Below are 25,982 nucleotides of genomic sequence, written 5' to 3' on the forward strand. Positions count from 1 at the left end.
TGAGACCTGGCTTCGGCCAACTGTCTGCAGCTGCCAGTGCTGGATACCTCACACCAAACTACAAACAAGACAGGAACACAAACCCATCCATCAGCACTCAGACTATCTAAAGCCATATTAAGCTCACAGACACCCTAAAACACACCACCTGACACAGCCCTCCTCATCAGAGAGAAAAGACTCAGATCCACACATCAGAAAGCAGGCATCAGACCCTTGAACAGGAAGCCTACTCAAGAGACTGGACTAACCCCAACACTTGGGGCAGAGAGCAGAAACAAGAGGAATTGCTACTAGGCAGCATAGGGAAAGGAGACAGCAAATACTGTAACTTAGACATAATGAGAGAACTAAGAAACACCTTGCAGGCAAAGGAGCAAGATAAAAACACACAGGACCAAATAAATGAAAAGGAAATATGAAAATTGCCTGAAAAGAATTCAGAGTAATGATAGTAAAGGTGATCCAAAATCTCAAAAACAAAATAGAGAAAATACAAGAAACAATTAATAAGGACTTAGGAGAACTAAGGAGCAAATAAACATCAAAGGACAACACAATAACTGAAATTAAAAATACTCTAGATGGTATAAAGAGCAGATTAACTGAGTCAGAAGAACGAGTAAGTGAGTTGGAAGATAGAATGGTGGAAATAACTGCCACAGAGTGGGAAAAGGAAAAAAGAATACAAAGAATGGAAGACATTCTCAGAGACCTTGGGGACAACATTAAGTGCACCAACATTCGAATCACAGACATGCCAGAAGAAGAAAAAAAAGAAAAAAAGTAAGGGTCTGAGAAAATATTTGAAGAGGTTACAGTGGAAAACTTCCTCAACATGGGAAAGGAAATATTTAATCAAGTCCAAGAAGTGCAGACAGTCCCATACAGAATAAACTCAAGGAGAAATACACCAAGGCACATATTATTCAAACTAATGACAATTAAACACACACAAAAGACATTAAAAGCAGCAAGAGAAAAGCAACAAATAACATATGAGGGGAAAGCCATAAGGACAACAGCTGATCTTTCTGCAAAAACTCTGCAGACCAGAAGGGAGTGGCAGGATATACAGAAAGTCTTGAAACTGAAAAACCTACAGCCAATAATACACTCCCCAGCAAGAATCTCATTCAGATTTGATGGAGAAATCAAAAGCTTTACAAACAAGCAAAAGTGAAGAGAATTCATCACCACCAAACCAGCCTTACAACAAGTGCTAAAGGAACTTCTCTAAGCAGGAAACACAAGAGAAGGAAAAGACCTACAAAAACAAATGCAAAACAATCAAGAAAATGGTATTAGGAACATACATGTCAATAATTACCATAAGTGTAAATGGATTAAATGCTCCAACCAAAAGACACAGACTGGCTGAATGGATACAAAAACAAGACCCTTATATATGCTGTCTACAGGAAACCCACTTCAGACCTAGGGACACACAGAGACTGAAAGTAAGAGGATGGAAAAAGATATTCCATGCAAAGGGAATTCAAAAGAAAGCTGGAGTAGCAATACTCATATCAGACAAATTAGACTTTAAAGTAAAGACTATTACAAGAGACAAGGAAGGACACTACATAATGATCAAGGGATCCATCCAAGAAGAACATATAACAATCGTAAATATCTATGCACCCAACACAGGAGCCCCTCAATATGTAAGGCAAATGCTAACAGTCATAAAAGGTGAAACTGACAGTAACACAATAATAGTAGGAGACTTTAACACCCCACTTTCACGAATGGACAGATCATCCAAACAGAAAATAAAAAAGGAAACACAAGCTCTAAATCAGACATTAGACCATCTCAACTCAATTGATATGTATAGGATATTCCATCCAAAAATTACAGAATACACTTTCTTCTCAAGTGCACATAGAACATTCTCCAGGAAAGATCACATTTTGGGTCACATCAAGCCTTGATAAATTCAAGCAAATTGAAATCCTATCAAGTATCTTCTGCGACCACAATGCCATGTGACTAGATATCAATTACAGGAAAAAAAACTGTAAAAAATACAAACACTTTGAGGCTAAACAACACGTTTTTAAACAACCAAGAAATCATTTAAGAAATCAAAGAGGAAATCAAAAAATACCTAGAGCCAAATGACAATGAAAACATGACAACTCAAAACCTGTGGGACACAGCAAAAGCATTTCCAAGAGGGAAGTTTATAGCAATACAGTCTTACCTCAGGAAACAAGAAAAATGTTGAATAAACAACCTAACCTTACACCTAAAAGAATTAGAGAAAGAAGAACAAAACAATCCCAAAGTGAGCAGAAGGAAAGAAATCATAAAGATCAGATCACAAATAAAGGAAAAAGAAAAAAGTAAACAACAGCAAAGATCAATAAAACTAAAAGCTGGTTCTTTGAGATGATAAACAAAGTTGATAAACCTTTAGCAAGACTCATCAGGAAAAAAAGAGAAGACGCAAACCAACAGAATTAGAAATGAAAAAGGAGAATTAACAACTGACTCTGCAGAAATACAAAAGATCATGAGAGACTACTACAAGCAACTATATACCAATAAATTGGATAACCTGGAAGAAATAGATAAATTCTTAGAAAAGTACAATCTTCCAAGACTGAACCAGAAAGAAATAGAAAATATGAACAGACCAATCACAAACACCGAAATTCAGACTGTGATTAATAATCTCCCAACAAACAAAAGCCCATTGCCAGATGGCTTCACAGGTGAATTCTATCAAACATTTAGAGACGAGCTAACACCTATCCTTCTCGAACTCTTCCAAAATAGAACAGAAGGAGGAACATACCAAACTCATTCTACGAGGCCACCAACATGCTGATACCAAAACTAGGCAATGACGTCACACACACACACAAATACAGGCCAATATCACTGATGAATACAGATGCAAAAATCCTCAAAATAATACTAGCTAACAGAATCCAACAGCACATTAAAAAGATCATGCACCATGATCAAGTGTGGTTTATCCCTGGAATGCAAGGATTCTTCAATATATGCAAATCAATCAATGTGATACATCACATTAACAAATTGAAGGACAAAAACCATATGATCATCTCAATAGATGCAGCAAAAGCTTTTGACAAAATCCAACATCCGTTTATTATAAAAACTCTCCAGAAAATGGGCATAGAAGGAAATTACCTCAACATAATAAAAGCCATATATGAAAAAGCAACAGCCAACGTCATTCTAAATGGGGAAAAACTGAAAGCATTCCCTCCAAGATCAGGAAGAAGAGAAGGGTGCCCACTCTCACCACTATTATTCAACGTAGTTTTGGAAGTGTTAGCCACAGCAATCAGAGAAGAAAATGTAATAAAAGGAATCCCAATGGGAAAAAAGGAAGTAAAATTGTCACTCTTTGCAGATGACATGAAATTATACATAGAAAACCCTAAAGATGCTACCAGAAAACTGCTAGCTCTAAATGATGAATTTAGGATACTAGCAGGATACAAAATTAATGCACAGAAGTGTCTTGCATTCCTATGCACTAGCAATGAAAGAGCAGAAAGAGAAATTAAGGAAACACGGCCATTTACGATTGTAAAAAAAGGATTAAAATACATAGGAATAAACCTGCCTATGGAGGCAAAGGCCATATATGCAGAAAACTATAAGACACTGATGAAAGAAATCAAAGATGATACAAACAGATGGAGGGACATACCATGTTCTTGGATTCCAAGAATTAGCATTGCGAAAATGACTATCCTACCCTAAGCAATTTACAGATTCAATGCAATCACTATCAAATTACCAATGGCATTTTTCACAGAACTAAAACAAGAAATCTTATGATTTGTATGGAAACGCAAAAGACCCCAAATAGCCAAAGCAATTTTGAGCAGGAAAGACAGAGTTGGTGGAATTAGGCTTCCTGACTTCAAACTATACTACAAGGCCACAGTGATCAAGACAGTATGGTACTGGCACAAAAACAGAAATGTAGATCAGTGGAACAGCATAGAGAGCCCAGAGGTAAACCCATGCACACAAGGGCACCTTATCTTTGACAAAGGAGACAAGATTATACAATGGAAAAAAGGCAGCCTCTTTAATATGTGGTGCTGGGAAAATTGGACAGCTACATGTAAAAGAATAAAATTAGAACACTCCCTAACACCATACACATAAATAAACTCAAACTGGATTAAAGACCTAAATGTAAGGCCAGACACTAAAAAACTCTTAGAGGAAAACTTAGGCAGAACACTCTATGACATCCATCAAAGCAAGATCCTTTTACACCCACCTCCTAGAATCATGGAAATAAAATCAAAAATAAACAAGTGGGACCTAATGAAACTTAAAAGCTTTTGCACAGTGAAAGAAACCATAAACAAGACAAGAAGACAACCCTCAGAATGGGAGAAAATAGTTGCCAATGAAGCAACTGACAAAGGATTAACCTCCAGAATATACAAGCAGCGCATGTAGCTTAATACTAAAGAAGGAAATAACCTGATCCACAAATGGGTGGAAGACCTAAATAGACATTTCTCCAAAGAAGACCTGCAGATGGCTAACAAACACATGAAGAGATGCTCAGCATCACTAATCATTAGAGAAATACAAGTCAAAGCCACAATGAGGTATCATCTCACACCAGTCAGAACGGCCATCATCAAAACATCTAGAAACAATAAATGCTGGAGAGGGTGTGGAGAAAAGGGAACCCTCCTGTACTGTTGGTGGGAATGTAATTTGGTACAGCCACTATGGAAAACAGTATGGAGATTCCTCAAAAAATTAAAAATGGAACTACCATATGACCCAGCAATCCCATTCCTGGGCATATACCCAGAGAAAATCATAATCCGAAAAGCAACATGTACCATAGTGTTCATTGCAGCACTATTTCCAATAGCCAGGACATGGAAGCAACCTAAATGCCCACCAACAGATGAATGCATAAAGATGATGTGGCACATATATACAATGGAATATTACTGAGCCATAAAAAGGAATGAAATTGAGTTATTTGTAGTGAGGTTGATGGACCTAGAGACCGTCATTCAGAGTGAAGTAAGCCAGAAAGAGAAAAACAAATACCGTATGCTAACTCATATATATGGAATCTAAAAAATTGGTACTGATGAACCCAGTGACAAGGCAAGAATAAAGATGCAGATGTAGAGAATGGACTTCAGGACACAGGGTTGGGAGGGGGCAGAGGGGAAGCTGGGACGAAGTGGGAGAGTATCATTGACATATATACACTACCAAATGTGCAGTAGAGAGCTAGTAGGAATTTGCTGCATAACATAGGGATACCAACTACATGATGGGTGATGACTTAGAGGGCCAGGATAGGAAGGGTGGAAGGGAGTTGCGGGAGGGAGGGGATATGGGGATATATGTATAAATACAGCTGATTCACTTTGGTGTACCTCAAAAACTGGCACAAGAGTGTAAAGCAATTATATTCCAATAAAGAGCTTAAAAAAAAAGAAGTAATAAATGAATTCAGCAAGGTAGCAGGATACAAGATTAATATACAGAGACCTGGTGTGTTTCTTTACCCTAATAATGAAATATCAGAAAGAGAAAGTAAAAAGAATAGCAATCCCATTTAAAATCACATCAAAAAAATAAAATTCCTAGGGATCAACTTAACAAAGTAGGAAAACAAGCAAACAAATAAAACATCTACTCTGAAAATTGTAATACACTGGTAAAGAAAATTGAAGATAACTCAAAGAAATGAAACAGTATCCCATTCTCTTGGATTGGAAGAATTAATAGTGTTAAAACAGCCATACTGCCTAAAGCGATCTACAGATTTAATGTAACCCCTATCAAAATACCCATGACATTCTTCATATACCTAGAACAAATCATCCTAAAATTTATGTAGACGCCCAAAAGACCTAGAATTGCCAAAGCAATCCTGAGTAGTCAGGTGAACATAGCTGGAGGCATAATCCTTTCAGGCTTTTGACTATACTATAAAGCTACAGTAATCAGGGACTTCCCTGGCAGTCCAGTGGTTAAGACTTTGCCTTCCAATGCAGGGGGTGCGGATTCGATCCCTGGTCAGGGAGCTAAGTTCCCACATGCCTCACGGCCAAAAAACCAAAACATAAAACAGAAGCCATAGTGTAACAAATTCAATAAAGACTTTAAAAATCGTCCACATCAAAAATAAATGTAAAATATATATATATATATAAATGAATGAATAAATAAAATAAAGCTACAGTAATCAAAACAGCTTTGTATTGGCACAAAAACAGACATACAGATCAATGGAACAGAATAGAGAGCTCAGAAATAAACCCACGTACCTATGGTCAATTAATCTATGACAAAGGAAGTAAGAATACACAATGGAGAAAAGACATCTCTTCAACAAGTGGTGTTGGGAAAGCTGGACATGTAAATCATGTAAATCAATGAACTCAAAATGGTTTAAAGACCTAAATCTAAGACATGCCACCGTAAAACCCCTAGAAGAGAACATAGGCAAAACTTTCTTTGACATAAATTGTAGCAATATTTTCTTAGATCAGTCTCCCAAGGCAAAATAAATAAAAGCAAAAATGACCAGCTAGGACCTAATCAAACTTAAAAGCTTTTTCACAGCAAAGGAAACCATCAAAAAAACAAAAAGACAACCTACGAAATCGGAGAAAATATTTGCAAATGATGTGACTGAAAAGGGGTTAACATCCAAATTTATTCAAGAAGCTCATACACCTCATTATCGAAACAACAAACAACCCAATTTTAAAAATGGGCAGCTCTTTCCCGGCTGGAACCATGGAGGGTGCAGAAGAGAAGAAAAAGAAGGTTCCTGCTGTGCCAGAAACCCTTAAGAAAAAGCCAAAGAATTTCGCAGAGCTTAAGATCAAGTGCCTGAGAAAGAAGTTTGACTAAAAGATGCTTCGAAAGGCAAGGAGGGAGCTTACCTATGAAACAGCTAAGCACTATCACAAGGCATGCAGGCAGATGTACGGACCTGAAATTCAAAAGGCTAGAATGGCAAGAAAAGCTGGCAATTTCTATGTACCCGCAGAACCCATATTGGCTTTTGTCATCAGGATCAGAGGTATCAATGGTGTGAGCCCAAAGGTTTGAAAGGTCCTGCAGCTTCTTTGCCTCTGTCAGATCTTCAACAGCACCTTTGTGAAGCTCAACAAGGCTTCGATTAACATGCTGAGAATCGTGGAACCATACATTGCATGGGGGTGCCCAAACCTGAAGTCAGTAAATGAATTAATCTACAAGCATGGTTATGGCAAAATCAACAAGAAGCAAAATCGCCCTGATGGATAATGTGTTGATTGCTCGATCTCTTGTCAAATATGGCATCGTCTGCATGGAGGATCTGATTCATGAGATCTATACTGTTGGAAAACGTTTCAAAGAAGCAAACAACTTCCTGTGGCCCTTGAAATTGTCTTCTCCACGAGGTGGAATGATGAAAAAGACCACTCATTTTGTAGAAGGTGGAGATGCTGGTGACAGGGAAAACCAGATCAACAGGCTTATTAGAAGGATGAACTAAGGGATCTACCATGATTATTTTTGTGATCTGGTCAGTTAATAAACAGTGACTGCTTTCAAATTGAAATCTACTGTTGTTTTGGTGACTTTTTGTTTTATTTCCTCTTCTGTCCCCTAACTATTGTGGCAAATCTTGGTGTGACAAAATTAAGTCAAATCAACAGCCTATTGTATGCAAAACTTAGGGTCCAGTTTGTATCCTATGAAAAACATTCCTTGGGTTTATTGAAGATTGTCCTGTACAAAAAGAAAATCCTGATTTCTCAATTCTGAGTTGGCCAAAATGGGTCTATTCTAAGAAAGCCTATTTTACAGGCCTTTGTTCATGATTAAAGGTTCAATTTACAAATTACAAAAAAAAATGAGAAAGACCTAAATAGATATTTTTCCAAAACAGACATACAGATGGCCAACAGGCACATGAAAAGATGCTCAACATCACTAAATTATTAGAGAAATGTGAATCAAAATCATAATGAGGTATCACCTTACCCTGGTCAGAATGGCTATCATCAAAAAATCTACAAGTAATAAATGCTGGAGAGGTTGTGGAGAAAAGGGAAGCCTCCTACACTGTTGGTAGGAATGTAAGTTTGTTCCGCTGCTGTGGAAAACAGTATGGAGGCTCCTCAAAAAACTAAAAATAATGCTACCACATGATCCAGCAATCCCAGTCATGGGTATATTACATCCAGGAAAAAAAGAAACTGTAATTTAAAAGGATACATGCACCGCAATGATCATAGAAGCACTGTATATATACAGTGGTATATTACTCAGCCATAGAAATGAATGAAATATCGCTGTTTGCAGCAACATGGATGGACCTAGAGAATATTATGCTAAGTGAAATAAGTCAGACAGTGAAAGACAAATACTATGTAATATTACTTATTTGTGGAGTAAAATAATACAAATGAATCTGTATACAAAACAGGAACAGACATAGACATAGAAAACAAACTTATGGTTACCAAAGTGGGAGGGGGATGGGACAAATTGTGAGCATGGGATTAGCAGATACAAACTACTATACACAAATAGATAAGCACCAAGTATTTACTGTGTAGCAGAGGGAATTACAGCCAATATCTTGTAGTAACCTATGATGAAATATAATCTGCAAAAAAAGCCCAACTGTATCACTATGCTGTACACCTGAAACTAACACAATATTGTAAATCAACTATACTTCAATGAATTAAATTAAATTAAATTAAATTAACTAAAAATCAGAAAGTACTTACAGTCTTTTCTACAGGACTTGGGCTTCTGTTAGGTGATTTGAAGGAGAGCTCAAGAAGTGGAGCTTTTCTCTAATTGGACACTGTCAGAAAGTGAGGGATAATTCTATGATTAAGTATCATATAATTTTTATCTGTAAGGTGAGAAGATTGAACCAAAGTTGAAGCTTTAGGTGGCAAAGGAGAAACAGTTACCTCTCTTAAGCAGGATAAGGAATATTAGTGGTAAAAGTGGGGAGTAAATGGGTGCTGATGATTTGAAAAATGAAATGTCTTGGGCAGAAGCTGTCTTCTGCAGGTTGGACAAAGTGATGTCATTAACGGTAACTGATAAAGGCTTCTCCATTGAGGCTCCAGAGCAGGTTTTCCTTGATGACTTTTTTTTCTCAGAAGACCAAATCTCCAGGTATTAGGTCATGCAGAGGCTGCCTAGGTGTGTATTTTGTGCATGTTGGTGGCAAAGCTGGAGGTATCATATGAGCACTTTGGCAGTGACTATAAAGTTACCCCATCCACATTTTTTCATTGCTAATTTATCTCTGCTATTGTGAGCAATACATAAGAACATTTTTTGAAACTCCACTTTTATTATGGCAATTTCCTCAGGTAATTAGCAAGCATGTCAAAGTTCTTTAAATTGCTGTACATTTTATAGGGGTTCCTACAGCAGTCCTCAAATCACTTTGTTCCCAAAATATTCCAAAGTTATAGATGCACCCCAAACCATGATTACAATCTGCATAAATATTTTTAAAATATTTAATTAATTAATTTTGGCTGCACCGGGTCTTCATTGCAGCACATGGGATCTTTTAGTTGTGGCCTGTGGACTGCTTAGTTGTGGCACGCAAACTCTTAGTTGCAGCATGCATGTGGGATCTAGTTTCCTGACCAAAGATCGAACCCGGGCCCCCTACATTGGGAGCAGGGAGTCTTACCCACTGGACCACCAGGGAAGTCCCGCAATCCGTATAAATATTTGCCCATTCACCTTTTGTCAGCTTGCAGGACTAGGCCACAGCAATTAATTTAGCCATGTGAACTGCCAAGAAATGCTAAAGGGTTTCTGCCCAAAGAATATTCTGTACAGCTTGAAGAACCCTTAAGTTTAGTGGAGACCCTAGGACTAAGTTAACTCAAGTTTTCATGTTTGGCTCTCACTGCTATTGCACTTAGACAAGGTGGATGTGCCTTGGCTACTGCATCTAATGAAAGATTGAAATCAGTAAGACACCTCTTACAATTCCTATGTAGCTGAGTCAGTACCTCTAGTGCTTTGTTTAGACTTTTCACGAACAAAATGGGAGAAGGATTTGTGACCTTAGAATCCTAAAAAGGATTGTTTTATTAGATAGTTATTCTGGCAGTCTTTGTGTTTAAGCTTGCACCATGTTTTTTTTTAATCTGAAAAGTATACAAACTTTGAAGTGTATTTCTATTAGGATATTTTACTTATGTAAAATTAAGGAAGATAACATTTCATTTAATTTTCAGTGTTTTCCCATGATTTTGGAAAACAAAAGATCATTCCTAATATTTTTAATTAATTAAAATTTGTAGAATTTTAGATAAACCTCATTATTCCCATTGTCCTTCCTTTTCTAGGGCAAAGGAGCAAATTGCTGTGTTTCCTTATGGCCATTTTAGTAAAGCACAAAAGGGTTTAGGCCTAAAAGCCAAGGAAAATCAAAACCAAGGAAAGGCAAAATCAAGAATTCTTGGTAGAGTAGGCAATATATAAGTCCTAAGCATCTGAGGATAAGTATATTAAGTTAATTAAACACAGAGGCCATTAGACTGATGTGGCTCTAATGCCATGGCAACCCACATAAGCAAACCAAAATCTAAGCCTGTAAATGCCCAAGGTAACAAAATCAAAGCACTAACGGCAACTACTCACAAACAGACAACTAGACTTCAAGCTATAGCCAATAAAAAATGTCCTTTCTTTGCTTACCCACATTCTCTGTAGACGTTTTCTCCCTGACTCCTGTCAGCAGAGCATTCCTAACCACTTCTGGTTTGGTGCTGCCTGATTCAAATCGATTTTTGCTCAAATTCTTAACATTTTTAATATGCCTCAGTTTATCTTTTTATAAAGTGAGGCATATTAAAAGTGATTTACACTATTATATTAGTTTCAGGTGTACAACATAGTGATTCAAGTATTTTCCTAGATTATACCCCATTTAAAGTTATTACAAAATAATGGCTATATTTCCCTGTGCTATACACTATATCATTTTTGCTTATCTATTTTATGCATAGTAGTTTATTTCTCTTAATCCCAACCCCCCATCTTGCCACCTCCCCCTTCCCTCTCCACTCTGGTAACCATTACTTTGTTCTTTATATCTGTGCATCTGTTTACATTTTGTTATACACATTTGTTTGTTTTACTTTTTAGATTCCATGTATAAGTGATAACACAGAGTATTTGTCTTTCTCTGTCTGACTTATTTCACTAAGCATAATACTCTCTAGGTCCATCCACATTGTTGCTATAGACAAAAAAATAGTGCACAACGTGAGAGTTGTGAGTTAAGTGTTATTTGGGGCAAAATTAGGACTGCAGCCTGGGAGACAGCATCCCAGATAGCTCTGAGAAACTGTTCCAAAGAGGCAAGGGGGGAAGCTCAGTATATATGTGGTTTTGGTGAAAGAAAAAAAAATGTTCAATCAAGCACATATTGTTTACAGAAGGTTACTGCTAGTCACAAGGAGCAGTCATCACCATGAAGGATTTTAGTGTTTTTCTAGATATGAGGAGATACAAAAATTGGGCCCATAAAGTTGGCTCCTGAAAATATATAACTAATCTAAAGACCTGTTCTGCCAGTTTTTCACAGAGCACAGAGTGCCTCATTTCAGCTGTCCACCCTGAACACCTTTCAGGGGGCATTGACAGCAGCTGCAGCAGCTCATGATTTAATCTTTGTAGAGGTAGATGGCAAATGCTCATGGCAAATGCCAATGGCGAATGCTAATTGTAGTTGACACTGCAAATGGCAGAATTGCAGTCTTTTTTATGGCTGAGTAAAGTTCCGTTGCATATACACACACACACACACACACACACACACACACACACACACACACACATATATATATATATACACATCATATCTTCTTTATCTGTTTACCTGTTGACAGACACTTAGGTTGCTTCCATATCTTGGCTGTTGTCCAGTGTGAGGCCTCAGGTGAATAAAATTCTGTTTTCTGTGTGAACAAATAGGGTCAACTTACCGAAGATAATCTTGAATTATAGTGTCCACAGCGGAGAACTTTTAACCTAGATAAGCTCATCCATTCACGAAGTGCCTTAGAGAAAAAGGCTCTCAGCCAAGTACTCACTATAAAGGATAGAGGGAAAATTATTTTTGCCGCTATACAATTTCTGCTGACCAGGATGAGATGAACAGGGACACCCCACTTGCTCTGGAGCCTGCAGACAGTGTCCTGGAGAAACTGGCAGAAGCCAGCAAAGGGTGAGAATTCTTACCAAATTCTGCTCTCCCTCATCTCTATCTGTGCTGCCTGGCCAAGAGAGGAAAGTGAAACTTGCACTGTCTCTTCCTTTCCAACTTCAGATTGGCAGGGAAAAAAAAAAAAGCATGTGTAAGAATTAGATCTTTGAATTGTGACTCATTAATTTATTTTCAGTTAGCTATTGCTTGTCGATTCTTTCTCTCCCAAGGACAGCTATTAACTTCTTGTTTTTCTCATTTTGTGTCCTGAGAACTTAAGTTGGCTTTCTGCTTGTCTGATGCATGCAGGTTCTTGTGTGTGCAGTAGCTCAACTGTCAGTTTGGGAACCCCCAAAATGTGGCTGGTTGCACTGTGGGTTGCACTCCATTTGTGGCTAGGGTCCTACTGACTGTTGCCAGCTTTCAGGGGAGTTGTCTTTCTTTTGTTTATCTTTGGGAGTGGCTCTACATCTTGGGAAGGTAGTATATTTTGCACCGTCTTTGGGGATGCCTCCTGCATCCATGAAGTTGTTCAATACTGCCAGGAATATTTATTGTTTGTCCTGGCTGAAACCTGACAAGATAGCCAAAAGAATTTTCTGAAAAGTAACTCTGTGTTCATAAGCTCACCAAATTGAAAGCTGCTATTCAGAGCCTGCTAGGGCATTTGTTTTTAGGTCTTCTCCCCTAATGAAAATAAAACCATGAAATGAAATGAAACCATGAAATGAAACCATGTACCCATAGGGAAAGAAAAACATTCTCGTAGTTGTTATGGAAGGCTTTACTAAAACATTCCAATGATACACAGCTGTAAATCTAGAAAATAGGGATCTTTTGATTTCCATCTTAGCTGAAGATCTTCTCCCTGATACAAAGAAGCAAATGGAAGGTATGGGTGGATCAGCCTCTTGATATCATTCAGGTTGCAACCCAATTCTTTGAGGAATTAAAAACAACTCTACTTGCCTTGCAGATAGAGTCTTTACAGGAACAGAAATGAGGTGTCAGGGACAATTCACAGTCCATCTATTCTTTCTACCAATACGCCAACCTCTCCTACTCATCTCAAAAATCTTTCTGATATTGTAAACGATCTGGACTTAGGGACCAGAAGACCTTCTTGGAAAAACTTACATCTTTTATCTGTGCCTGTGAGATGCAAATATTCTACCTGGTCTTCTCTAGGAACAGAGAGCGATATCTTGAAATGCAAACTTCAGGGAGGTAATTATCAAAAGGAAGAAGTAGAAGAAAAAGAAGATGATGAAGACGAAGAAGAAGAAGGAGGAGGAGGAGGGGGAGGGAGAGGAGGAGGGGGAGGGAGAGGAGGAGGGGGAGGGAGAGGAGGAGGGGGAGGAGGAGAAGGAGACAGAGGAGGAGAAGGGGAAGGAGAAGAAGGAGGAGGAGAAGGAGGAGGAGGAGGAGAAAAAGGGGTAGGAGGAGAAGAAGGAGGAGGAGGAGAAAACCTATTTGGAAATTAAGGAAATGAAAGAAATTTTAATCTTTCTCACAGATATCAATAAAAAGCTTTAGCCATCTGAGGAGGTAACCTTAATGTATTCCATTTGCCAGAAACACAGTTTGGATGTTCTTCTATAAACTAATGAGTTTCACATTATCATACCTGTCTCATGGTGAAAATTTGAAAATGAAAGCTATGAGAAAAATGCAGACATAAAACTTTTATTCTACCTGGGTGTACTAGTCATAAGTTCCTGTTTATGCCTTGAAAAATTTGTCAGAAAGAAAAATAACTTGAGATGATTGTTAGCTGTTCAGTGTCTGGTGACATTTCCATGAATAAGCTAAACAAAATTATTAAGAACAGATAAATTCGTTGTAAGTAAAAGTTTATAAGTGAACTTTTCAACAATAATTATGTTCTATGGTTTGTCTTCTTAAAAATAGTTTCCAAAATCTTGTTGGTAACTTGAAACCTTAAAGTTGTGCAAAGTTAAGTTAAACGATGGATATTCATGGAATATGTAGATTATTTCCAAATAAAATAGAATACTGTAGCATTAATTATTGGACACAAGTTTGTCTACTTTTGGCTTCTTATTACAAAGGAACTAAAGATATCTGGGCTTTTTAGTAAACACCCCTTATGCCACACTGAAAAATTTACTATGAGAAATAATATACTTCTAGAAATTATGAAATGTATTCATGAACTTGCAATCTACAGAATGCTAGTGTAACAGACTGTCCATATATGCTTGCTTCTTAGTTTCACTAGAAGTTAAGGTTTCTAAGGGTTAACAATTATTATGAATATATGTAATTACAACTACTACTAGATATAATAAGGCTATAAGGAAACAACTGTGTGTGAAAAGTAGGTTTTAAAAAAGGTAAAACGTATTTTGTGGATAAGGAAAGTTATGAAGGACGTGGTTTCTGTTTGTTTCTTTGTTTTTTTCCGGGGGCGGAGGAAGAATAATTTTGTCCTAACACTGAATGACTGATTGTTCCAGAATGAAAAAGAGGAAAAATCTGAATGAGTAGAAGAGTTGTGGAAAGGGGACCTTGGGGTGAAAAAAAAAATCTATGTGTGGTCAAGCTGGCTAAGATTGGAATGAATTTAAGTTTTAAGGAATGAGTTTTATTACCCAGGTACAGTGATGCAAAACTAGAATGTGGTTTTTGCTCTGTATTAAGAGAACAAAATTTTATTGGACTATTGGTCTGCTCTTGACAGGAGACTGTGAAAGGTTTTTCTTTACCTTTTAAGTAATCTGCCTAGAAAGCAAAGATTTTGTATCTTATCAAAATAATATTCTGTGCTTAATGTTGTCTTTATCAGGACTTTGATTGCTTGGTAGAACTAAGTCTTCTCAATAATGGAAGAGCTAAGCTTTGTTCCCAGCTATGTAACCTTCTGTACTTGCCTCTAAAAAGCTTCTATTGTCACTTGGGTTAAACAGATACTTAAGTATTAGCTCATAATGATCAGTGATCCTATTTAGTCAACTGTTCAAACCTTCTGATATTTTGACAACTTCCCCAAATCAAATTCTAAATGGAGTCTTTTGGACCTCAAAGTAACGTTGAGATTTTCCAGAGAGCCCCTGAAAAATCTCAAAGGATTTTTCTCTCTCCTCGTAAAGGAGAGATGTTAAACTTAATTAATTTAAGTTTGAGATGTTAAACTTAATAAGTCTAATTGGCTTATTTGGTATGTTAAATTACATGAGAAGCAACATCAAATAAGTGATGATAAACCGTTTATAGGTTATATGTGTATGGATATATGTTACTAATATAGGTATTCCAGAAATTGATTGAAGATTCTAGAAATTCATCAACACCCTCACTGTCCAATTACTACCCTAAACTATTGTATGTCACAGAAATAACCACATTTCCTTATCAATGAGCTCTCATCAGATCTTTAGCCATGGCCATTTTTAAAGAGTTTTTGTCATTTACAGACAGTTATTGTTTTACCCTGATGCTTTTGCCAAGATGCATCATCTTCAGAGAGATTCATGGAAAGGACTCTGACAAATATGCTAGAACACAGTTTTCTGATAACTTTAAGATCATATCACTGAATGGGGTAAGAATTTCCAGAACCAATGGGAAAACTATTCAAGCAGAACAAGAATTATTAACATGCAATTAAATGCACTGATGAGGATGATTATAATTTTCTTACAACTTTTTCTTTGAAACGTTGCTGGTTCCTTAATGCAGCCCCCACCCCCACCCCGGATTTAAGGAAACTCTTTTCTCTTTTCTCTTAAGCTATCCATGAGGCACAACAATTTTGTAAAGTACACCTTTGTAAATAGAATCAAAACATTTTCTTCTTTTCCCTACCTGATCCCTCCAGAATTCAGAAACTTACCAAGTATTCTTATTTTCATGACAATATAGTTATTTGCATAAGTTTAATAAGAATCTGTTTTCCTTACAACAGGACACAATTGGGAACATTGATCATATTACCAAGGCTTTGACTATAATGTCATTTTTGAGAATATGCATAAAATCAGATATGACCAGACAGCTTTAAGGAACTAATGCTGACTTTATGGAGCCACTGAAAGATCCTTGGAAAAACCAGTCTGGTACCTTGTTTACAGTGTTCCTTGCAGCCTTACAGGTGAGTAGGGAACATCACTTCCATGCAGGCCCAGGAATTTCAGGATATCTTGGGGACCTCAAGAAGAGAGGAATTAACCCAAATCTATAGGTATTCCAGGTCTGATGGTCTGATGGTGAGTCCTTGGCTTGGTTTCTTATCCTGGAGAGGCTTTTTAAATTTCATTCTAAGACTCCTTATGAAAAGTGCCAACAAAGCATATTTTAAAAGAGCCTATATGGTCAACCACTATTCTTTCTGCACTTATGTCAATAATCAGGCCAAGTTCAATTAGACTAGACTTATATTGCAAACAAATTAGTCTCACTGGAATTATCTTTGATAGAAATGATGGTGCTTGTAGAGAAAAAAATAATTATGTTTCAGTAGAAAACTATAACACAACCTCGTAGAGATCAGATTCTAGTCCTGTTCATTGTCTTTGAGACTTTGTTATATACAGAACTGAACTCTGAATTCTTCTCAGTTTCCTCAAATATCTGGCTACAGCTTCTCCAAACAAACATTTCCAATTTTCTCCTATCCTTCAGGTTTGCAATCACTAAAACAAAGACTGCCCTTGCACTTCCTTGGAAGAGACCATACCAGGTCCTCCTCACTATCCACACAGCAGTCAAACTCCAGGGGCTTGAACCTTGAGCCCACTTCTCCCAATTAAAAAGGGTTCCTCCAGACTCTCGGAACTGCACACAAGCTGGAGATCTAAAATTAAAATTGAAAGGAGGTTCCCCCCCCAGTAGCACATGGCATCTCAAGGTGGACATCTCTCCCCAAGATCACAGATCAAGATCTTCACATCCATTATGAAACCTTTATTCTTTTTGCCTTTTCACTACTTGCTTTCTTCTCTCTGTTAATGCACAGGAAAATGATGTTCCTTAACTCTGGCAACTATTGCTGAATCTACTGCTAAGGCCATAGCTGCACTACAAAAGTCCTTAGGCTTTCTTGCTAAGGTAGTTTTAGATAATAGAATTGCTTTAAATTACTTATTGGCTGAACAAGGAAGAGCCTGTGTCATAGCAAATACCTCCTGTTGTACCTGGATCAACATCTCTGGTATTGTAGCAAAAACAGAAAATTAACAAACAAGCCACTTGGCTAAAACAGGTTGATGCCCCTTCAGCTACATCTTTTGATTTATTTGATACCAACCAGTTTGGTTCATGGAGATGCTGGCTAAGGAGTATACTTCAGTCTCTTGGTATTATCCTCTTAATAGTCATCATTATTGTCTGCCTGGTGCACTATATTCTCTCAAAGGTCTTACACGTGTATTTGCAGCCATCAGTAGCACATCAAATGGTCTCACTGCTTGGAGAAACAGAAAGAAGATGTACAACAAGATGAACAGCAAAAACAATGCTACCACATATCTGACCTATGACTTTTACAATGAGACACGAGCAATTTAACTCTGATGGTGACTAAGAGTGGTGCTAACACCAAATATTTGGTCAATCTCTCATGTATGAGAGAGCGACCAAAAAAGGGGTAGGGCTGTCAAATTAATTAAACAAGGAGGCCATTAGAATGATGTGGCTCTAATGCTGTGGCAGCCTGCATAAGCATACCAGAATCTAAGCCTGTAAATGCCTCTTAACAAAATCAAAATGCTGAGGACAACCAATCATGAACAGCCAACTAGACTTTAAGCTATAGCCTATAAATAATTTCCTTTCTTTGCCTCCTCACTTTTTCTGTAGCACTCTTCTCCCTGGCTCCTGTCAGCAGAGTGCTCCTAAAACACCTCTGGTTTGGAGCTATCCAATTCAAATTGTTTTTTGCTCTAATAATCTCTTCCAGTTATTAATATGATTCAGTTTTGACTTTTAACAAGTAATAAGTATAGGAAAGATGGTGAAACACATAGTTATAAACAACAATGTTTATGAAACCTTAATTTAAAAAAAAAGGGAATTATTTAAGACATTATTAAAGAGTATCCCAGGAAGAAATCAGATTAGGGGAATAATGCAATAACAAAGAGGAACCTCTACCAATAATAAGCATAAAATAGCATAGTAATTTTATGTTAAAAAAAAAGCCCAATTTCTTTGAGGGCTGGGATAGGGAGGGTGGGAAGGAGTCATGGGAGGGAGGGGATATGGGGATATATGTATAAATACAGCTGATTCACTTTGTTGTACAGCAAACCTGGTGCAACAGTGTAAAGCAATTATATTCCAATAAAGAGCAAAAAGAAAAAGCCCACAATTATCTAATTAAGCTTCTTTTGTGCCTTATTCATGCTACAATGTATATAATAGCATATGCATCTTTCACATATATATACATACATATATATGTATACACATACACACACATACATTATGAGAACATATATATGGGAATGCATATGGTTATAAATAAAGCAATCAATTATAGAAAAATGAGTCTTAAGGAGATGGATGGAGAGGGCTTATGGCTTATGCCAGGGGACTTCAAATGAAAGGCTGTTTGCTAACACCAATATTCAAATACTTCCTTTGGTGCCTGGAGATTTTTAAGCCTGTGTCCAATTCACCATCATAACATTGGGAAGGGTTAGAGATAGAGTTTTATTTTGTAACATGGGAGGAGGAGGATTATGAAAAGGGAGGTGGAAAATAGGAACCATAAGTCATTCTCTGGGCAGATTAGTTTCAGGAAAGAGCACTTATGGAATTGCAAGATCTGAAAATGGAATCCTTGAAGTCACCTGTGTTCATAACATCTTGGAAAGACTTTGTGCATCCTCAGTGTTCCCATAAGTGTGAGGAACCCAATTTAAAGACTGCTGCTTGCTCCATATCATATATCTATGATATATCTATATCATGTCACAGGCAAGTGTGGAAGTGATGAAGGTTCAATGAGCACTAATGGTACCGCACAGTAACACTGAACCCCAGGATGGCCTGTTGATGACTCACCTCTGGCAATGGATGAGGACCTCACCCTGAAATTTTGTGTTCCATCTTGCATTTTCTCTAGCCAAGGAAATAATACATTGGACTTTCTCTCCATAAGGGAGAACACACATGCATGCAAGAACCAAATGGGAGAAGCAAGAGAACGGAGGATCCTTTCTCAAAAAGTTTTTTATTTTAATTTGATCCCAAAAATTTTGGCAAAGGGGCAGCCACAGATAGAATGGACATAGGGAGAAGTCCCGCCTCCAAGGTGACTACGCTAGTAACTCTGTGCAGAGGAGGAGCCACTCATTGGGAGATAAGGAAAGGACCCAATCAGGCAAATAGTATGAACATGGAGAAAGTGTATCTTTTGAGCTCAGAATGTCATTAATATTCTGGGGTTGCTGGAGTGTTGGGATTCTCTGTGAGGCTTGGAGCCTCTCCCGGGATGGAAGAGTAGGCATGTTGATGGATTTGCACCTAAGAAGCAAGCACTTTTTCCTTTTCCCTCATTTTCCTTGATACCCTTGCAATAAGTCCATATTGCCCAGGTTGCCTTTGCAACCTTAGAGAGACTGGCCATCATCTTCACAAAAGAGACACCTTTCCTCTCTTGCAAGAGCATCTGGGTGTCTATGGATGAAAGAGATCTTCCTTCTGTGTGGACAGGCCTAGCATCCCTCGCCTGACCACCACCCTCCTGGCAGTCAGAATCATGGGCTTTATGTTGAGCAAAGACTATTCTATTCTTCTTTCATTCTACCAGCAGCCCACCATCAAGTAGGCAAAGAAGGATGTTCTCCCAAGGGCACCATCTTTCCCACCACATTACAACCTGTCCATCATCCCCTACACATTACTCAATTTCCCATCTGCCCAGAGCTGGCATCTCAAATCCACAACAGGACTACCTGTGACACCTCTGTGCAAATGGAGATAATTATAAGCTCACTCCCATAACTTTGGGGTGATGATTGTATGAGTTAAAGAATGTAAATGCTGGTGTTTGCAAGTATAACATTGAGAAATTGGACTTAACCATTGACAACCATCAGGAAGTATGGTCACTTATTCCTCACTAAAGCTGGAAAAGTAAGAAAAAAATCTAAGAGATAAAAGAAGGGACTGGAGAGAGAGAGAGAAGAAGAAGGGAGAAGAAGGGAGGGAGGAAGGGGGAAAGACCAAAGCCAGACTGCCTGTGTTCCCAATTCCTTCTCAGCAACTTCCAAGCACTTTAAACTTATGCAAAGTTCTGAGTTCTCAGAGCTTGATCTCCACCCCGCCCACCCCTTTTAGATTGCAGATAATAATGGTAGCAAAATGAGGTGGCTTTCATGGACAATTAACAGAGGTTAAACCTGTGCAATAACTCACATGCTGCTGGACACACAGGTTGCAATTGGTACAACTCAGTTATTATGGTCATATCATCCACCACTTCCTCCACACATGCACTATATTGTTCCAAGTCTCTAGTTCAGTCTTGAGTATGTGAGCTACAAATATGGCAATCCTTGTCTCTCCTCCCTTCCCCTTGATTTATGGGAACACACCTTGGAAAGTCATTTCAACTTCCAACCTCTCTGATGAGATTCCAAGTGTGAAACCCATTGCTCACGGGTTCGACGTCAGTTCTGAGCGAAAAACTCTTGATGCTTTTTCTTGGAACACAGCTCTGCAAACTGCATCTAAAGGCATACTGCGACAGGGAAGAACTTCTTTTCCCATCATCAAAATATGAAGACCAAGCATGGATAATCTATCGTTTAACTCTGCAGAAAAATATATATTTACTCAATCATGCCACAAAAATTCAAAATACAAAATAAATGCCAATTTATTGATATCTATTTTGATATTCTTTGTTTCTTGCAGCAGACATGGGAGTGCCATTCACACTCACCACACAAAGGGCGCTAGACAATGGGGATGGCTCCTGGGCCACTAAGCCACCAAAGTACAGGAACTCATGTTGTGGGCAGAGGAATCTGCTTCCTGCTCTAGGGTGAGAATTCCTTGCCTGGCTGTTCTGACTGCCGGCTCTACCCCTGCACCCTAACCAGGAAGCCAACAGTGTCCCCATTCCCTATCCTTGGATCCCTGTCCTGTAACTTTGACTTTAGAGCACTCTTTGAGCAACTCCAACCCTGGCAGACACCCTCTCCTTTTCAGGAACTGGAGGCTGATTGATTTTATTTAATCTTACTTCTGGAGCATTCTTATGTTCAGGAATTCCCCATACTATCTGGGCCTTTTTATTTTCTTGCATAATTAAGATATATCTATATCACACACATGCACACACACTCAGTGATCTTCATTAAATCTCTTGAAAATTTTCCCTTGTACGCAGTATGGACAGCTGGGCTTTTTTAATAACCACCTGGAAATACAGGGGACAAGAGCTGATAATGGGAGAGTGAAGGATAGGACGCTCTAAAGTCAGGCTCTGATCAGAACGGAGGGAGCAACACATGGATTCCCTACTAAGGAGGATGAGTTTGGAATCAACCTTGTCCCCTTTGACTATATTCTATCTTTCACAGCATGAGACCCTGTTTCAGATCTGCAGCGACATGCTCCCTTCCCTAGCACCTCAAGCAATAACATGTATTCCTTTCTGTGTTAAATGACCACTTCACATTGTTTTGGTTATGAGACTTTCACCTGGAGAGGGTTGGGACAGAGAGGTTTTCTCTAAATGAACATGCCATATCCTCCCCTTGAACGGTCCCTTTCCCACTGGGATTCTGAAATATCAACTCATGGGATCCTTTTTGTACATCCACCAAAAGTACTATATTAGTGTGCCACTGTTGTTGATGTGGAGGTGCCTTATCCCTCAAATGTGTTGAAATAGAAGAGGCATTAGTCTCATAAACATCACACAATTATTTAACATTCTAACTACTGATACAGATCACAGAGGAGAGCACGAAAAATACATTTCCTAGAAAGACAAATGTAGAAAGGGCAGATACAGCTGAAAACTCTTTTAGGTGGGGGATAGGACAATGTATGTCACAAAAATGTTGAAATTTTCAAGGAGGTGGTAACATCCTAGAAATGATGACAAGGAGGAAATATGGCCAAATTGAGGGTTGAGAGTTTGGGCAAAATAATGTATTTACCTCCTGCCATCTCGCATCTCATAAGACGGGCCAGAGCATCGTTATGGGATGTGGGCTGTAGTTGTGCAGTCATAGAAATCACTCACTAGGTAATTGTTGACTGGGTGGATGCACCTATTCATGACTGTACTATTTGAAAAGAGGGCTGCCCATTCTACATAAAACCTCCGAGGGAATGGCCCATCTAGAGAGAGACCTGACCTGTGCTAGGGGAGATCCTGGCAAAGTTGCATTCCCAGGAAAAATAAGATTGCCTAAGTTTCAAAATGTTGCACAGTTCCTGGTGTCCACTCCGTGATGGATACAGAAATATGTATGGCAGTACAAATAATTTTTCAAAGCAGGGGCTTTAGAGTCATCAAGTCCTAGGTTTGAGTCCCCCAATTCCTTGGTACCTCCTCTGTAAAAGGGGGAAAATAATAATAGGGCCTACTTCCGATGGTTGTTTGGAGGATTAAATTTGGTAATGCATGAAAATCATGCCTCACAAAACATCAGTGATCTTCAAACATTTGCTCATGCACTCCAAAAGATATTTTGAAAATTATATGTGTGCCTCCCTCATAAGTTTACATTTTTCTTTATACACTTGAATAATGGCACTAAAAATGAAACTTCTATGGCACCTTTTCAAATGTGGCCAATGATATAGCTAGATGATAGATAGATAGATAGATAGATAGATAGATAGATAGATAGATACATAGATACATAGATAGGTAGATAGATATAGACAGACAGATAAACCACAGTGATTCATTATGCACAGTCATTTAAAGATATATGATTAAACTCTTGTTTAACAATTAAAAATTTTATATCATTCCTTTTTGCCACTAAATTATGCTTTCATTAAAATGGTTCCTCTCAATTTTACCTGCATATAATATGTATTAATGCTTGTACATTAATGCTTTCATTGACAACCTCGTCTTACTTCTAAAAATCAAAAATATGTATTTCAACTGAAATTGTATTACCCATTGTACTTCCTCTGGCTATTATAGCCGAAGTATTTAAAAAGTTCTTTTGGATTGTGCTATTTTTATCATTACTACTAGTACACAGTGGATCAAAGTGATTTAAAACATGATAAGAATTCATAGGTAATTATTAATCAGGTAAAGTCAATTTTACTGCACATTCATCTATTAATGTATTGGATGATGCCTTGATTAAACATTTTTCTGATACCATTTTTTTAAACTGCATATTTTTAAAGTGTACAATTTAACATATTTTTCTTATTAGTCATCTATTTTATACATATTAATGTATATATGTCAATCCCAAACTCCCAATTCATCCCACCACCCCTCCCGGACACCACCCCGCTGCCCCCGCCGCTTTCCCCGCTTGGTGTCCATGTTTGTTCTCTACATCTGTGTCTCTATTTCTGTCTTGCACATCAGTTCATCTGTCTGATACAAATATTTATTTATTTATTTTTTGACACTGATTATTTAAAGACACATTTCTTTCATTTATTCCTAGTAAATGGACAGTCTAGCTAAATCTTCCCATTTGATCTTACCTTCTCACTGTCCTCCATTTACAGGGATGTGACTTCAAGAATTAGAGAATGATGCCAAGGGTCATCTGCTCTATTCAGGAAGGAAACTACATTCTTATTTGTTTACATAAATTCACAAGAAACCTTAAAGAAATATTAATACTATCCTACCAAAAGCTATACATTTAAAACTATACGGTGATTTCCCAAAGAATAAAGGAGAAAAGATAATTTTAGCCTCTAACATACTTTCATCAATGTGCTTGGTGATAAAAACATATCCACTGCTTTGAAAAATAATGATATAGAAAAAAATAAAATTCTTGCTCCAAGCAATTTCAGTGAAATCTAAATATTTATTTTTAGGTGTGTCATTTTCTTTCTTATTTTTTTTTAATTTGTTAGATGTTTTGTTTTGTTTTTTTGGGGGGGGGGGTACACCAGGTTCAATCATCTGTTTTTATACACATATCCCCATATTCCCTCCCTTCCTTGACTCCCCCACCCTCGAGTCCCCCCCACCCTCCCCGCCCCAGTCCTCTAAGGCATCTTCCATCCTCTAGTTGGACTCCCTTTGTTATACAACAACTTCCCACTGACTATTTTACAGTCAGTAGTATATATATGTCTGTGCTACTCTCTCGCTTCGTCTCAGTTTCCTCTTCACCCCCCGCCCCCTCCCATACCTCGAGTTCTCCAGTCCATTCTCTGTATCTGCATCCTTGTTCTTGTCACTGAGTTCATCAGTACCATTTTTAGATTCCGTATATGTGAGTTAGCATACAATATTTGTCCTTCTCTTTCTGACTTACTTCACTCTGTATGACTGATTGTAGTTCTATCCACCTCATTACATATAGCTCCATCTCATCCCTTTTTATAGCTGAGTAATATTCCATTGTATATATATGCCACATCTTCTGTATCCATTCATTTGTTGATGGGCATTTAGGTTGCTTCCATGTCCTGGCTATTGTAAATAGTGCTGCAATAAACATTATGGTACAAGTTTCTTTTGGGATTATGGTTTTCTTTGGGTATATGCCCAGGAGTGGGATGACTGGATCATATGGTAGTTCTATTTGTAGTTTTTTAAGGAACCTCCAAATTGTTTTCCATAGTGGCTGTACCAACTTACAGTCCCACCAACAGTGCAGGAGAGTTCCCTTTTCTCCACACTCTCTCCAGCATTTGTGGTTTCCAGACTTTGTGATGATGGCCATTCTGATTGGTGTGAGGTGATACCTCATTGTGGCTTTGACTTGCATTTCTCTGATGATTAGTGATGTTGAGCATCTTTTCATGTGTTTGTTGGCCATCTGTATGTCTTCTTTGGAGAAATGTCTATTTAGGTCTTCTGCCCATTTGTGGATTGGGTTATTTGTTTTTTTGGTATTAAGCTTCATGAGCTGCTTGTATATTTTGGAGGTTAATCCTTTGTCCGTTGTTTCATAGGCAATTATTTTTTTCCATTCTGAGGGTTGCCTTTTAGTCTTGTTTATGGCTTCTTTCACTGTGCAAAAGCTTTTAAGTTTCATGAGGTCCCATTTGTTTATTCTTGCTTTTATTTCCATGATTCTAGGAGGTGGGTTTGATCAAAAAGGATCTTGCTTTGATGTATGTCATAGAGTGCTCTGCCTAGGTTTTCCTCTAGGAGTTTTATAGTGTCTGGCCTTACATGTAGGTCCTTAATCCATTTGGAGTTTATTTTTGTGTATGGTGTTAGGAAGTGTTCTAGTTTCATTCTTTTACATGTTGCTGTCCAATTTTCCCAGCACCACTTATTGAAGAGGCTGCCTTTTTTCCATTGTATACTCGTGCCTCCTTTGTCAAAGATAAGGTGCCCATATGTGTTTGGGCTTACTTCTGAGTTCTCTATTCTATTCCATTGATCTTCCATTCTATTTTTGTGCCAGTACCATACTGTCTTGATCACTATGGCCTTGTAGTATAGTTTGAAGTCAGGAAGCCTGATTCCACCAACTCCATTTTTCCTTCTCAAGATTGCTTTGGCTATTCGGGGTCTTTTGCATTTCCATACAAATCGTAAGATTTCTTGCTCTAGTTCTGTGAA

General features: G+C 38.0%; 1 pseudogene; it reads left to right on the plus strand.

Moving 5' to 3' along the window:
• Positions 1–6,792: 6,792 nt before the first annotated feature.
• Positions 6,793–7,540, plus strand: LOC130842267 (60S ribosomal protein L7-like; annotated as a pseudogene).
• Positions 7,541–25,982: the final 18,442 nt, after the last annotated feature.

The sequence above is a fragment of the Hippopotamus amphibius genome, chromosome X (assembly GCF_030028045.1).
Source record: "Hippopotamus amphibius kiboko isolate mHipAmp2 chromosome X, mHipAmp2.hap2, whole genome shotgun sequence".
NCBI classification, from domain to species: domain Eukaryota; kingdom Metazoa; phylum Chordata; class Mammalia; order Artiodactyla; family Hippopotamidae; genus Hippopotamus; species Hippopotamus amphibius.